This window comes from Bufo gargarizans, chromosome 9, assembly GCF_014858855.1.
Source record: "Bufo gargarizans isolate SCDJY-AF-19 chromosome 9, ASM1485885v1, whole genome shotgun sequence".
NCBI lineage: Eukaryota > Metazoa > Chordata > Amphibia > Anura > Bufonidae > Bufo > Bufo gargarizans.
In genome coordinates this window covers 147,369,332-147,371,657 of record NC_058088.1, presented here as the reverse complement: position 1 = coordinate 147,371,657, position 2,326 = coordinate 147,369,332, and positions in this window count along the sequence as shown.

Here is a 2,326-nt window from a genome sequence, read left to right as displayed (position 1 = left end):
AATGAAAAAAGTTAAGCCTTCACACAAGACCATAGCCAGAAAAATTAAAGAAATATGGCTCTAAGAAAATGACATGATTTTTATTTTCTAAAAATGTTCTTGGGGTGGGTTCACACCAGCGTTATGGAGTCCATTATGGCTTTCTGTTATAACAGGGTTATAATGGAACATAACAGAATCCATAAGATGGAAGGGCGCATTCCGATTGCTCTCCGTCCTAATAGACGTCTATGGGTATCAAAATGGATCAGTCTGGTTCCCGTTATGCAATACGGAAAACAAATTCCTGTCGACAGGTCTTTGTTTTCCGTCTTGCATAACGGAATCCAGACGGATCCGTTATGTTTTCCCATAGACTTTTAGGATGGTGCAAAACAGTATGCCTCTTAAAGGGCTTCTGTCACCCCCAAAACTTTTTTTTTTTTTTTTTGGCATATTAAAATCCTTATTAGTAACATAGTACATAAGGCCGAAAAAAGACATTTGTCCATCCAGTTCAGCCTGTTATCCTGCAAGTTGATCCAGAGGAAGGCAAAAAAAACCTGTGAGGTAGAAGCCAATTTTCCTCACTTTAGGGGAATAAAAATTCCTTCCCGACTCCAATCAGGCAATCAGAATAAATCCCTGGATCAACGACCCGAAGTTATAGCCTGTAATATTATTACACTCCAGAAATACGTCCAGGCCCCTCTTGAATTCCTTTATTGTACTCACCATCCCCACCTCCTCAGGCAGAGAGTTCCATAGTCTCACTGCTCTTACCGTAAAGAATCCTCTTCTATTTTTGTGTACAAACCTTCTTTTCTCCAGACGCAGAGGATGTCCCCTCGTCACAGTCACAGTCCTGGGGATAAATAGATGATGGGATAGATCTCTGTACTGACCCCTGATATATTTATACATAGTTATTAGATCTCCTCTCAGTCGTCTTTTTTCTAAAGTGAATAATCCTAATTTTGATAATCTTTCAGGGTACTGTAGTTGCCCCATTCCAGTTATTACTTTAGTGGCCCTCCTCTGGACCCTCTCCAGCTCTGCTATGTCTGCTTTGTTCACAGGAGCCCAGAACTGTACACAGTACTCCATGTGTGGTCTGACTAGTGATTTGTAAAGTGGTAGGACTATGTTCTCATCACGGGCACCTATGCCCCTTTTGATGCAACCTATTATCTTATTGGCCTTTGCAGCAGCTGCCTGACACTGGTTTTTGCAGCTTAGTTTGCTGTTTATTAAAATTCCTAGATCTTTTTCCATGTCAGTGTTACCGAGTGTTTTACCATTTAATAAGTACGGGTGACTTGCATTATTCCTTCCCATGTGCATAACTTTACATTTGTCAGTGTTAAACCTCATCTGCCACTTATCTGCCCAAGCCTCCAGTCTATCCAGATCGCTCTGTAGCAGTATACTGTCTCAAAAATTGATATTTTACTGTGCAAGCCTTCTACAAGATTATTAATAAATATATTGAATAGAATGGGGCCCAATACTGACCCCATAGGTACTCCACTAGTGACAGTGACCCAATCTGAGTATTTACCATTAATAACCACCCTCTGTTTTCTATCACTGAGCCAGTTACTTACCCACTTACAGACGTTTTCTCCCAGTCCGAGCATTCTCATTTTATATACTAACCTTTTATGTGGTACAGTGTCAAATGCTTTGGAGAAGTCCAGATACACGACATCCATTGATTCGCCGCTGTCAAGTCTAGAACTTACCTCCTCATAGAAACTGATTAAAATTGGACGACTATTCCCTATATAGGGCTCTTACCTTGTTCTGTTGCTTGGTTTCACAAAAAAATCGATCTTTTAAAATATGCAAATGACTTCACTACCAGCAAGTAGGGCGTCTACTTGCTGGTAGCCGCCGCATCCTCCTTTAAAAAAAAACGCCCCCTTCTCCTGCTATGGTTTCCATTATGTTCTGTTATATATAACCCTTATTGTGTAAAATATCACATGATCTACCCTATCAAGTGAACAATGTAAAATAAAATATAGAAAAATGACACCAAACCTCCCAAACAATGAGATAGAAAGCTACCAGAAAGCCAAATGTACCCCAAAATGGTGCCAATAAAAGCTACAGCTTGTTCCGTAAAAAATAAGCCCCCCACCCAGCTCAGTCAACAAAAAAATAAAAAAGTTATCGCTCTTAAAAACCATCGCAGAAAATTTAGTTTTTTTTTTTCTTGTATTGAGTTCCGTCACAGGAGCTCAATACTGAAAAAAAGCTAATCAGTTTTATCCTAATGCATTCTGAATGCCGCATACTGCAGTTTTCTCTCCGGCCAAAATACTGAACACTTGCCGGAATG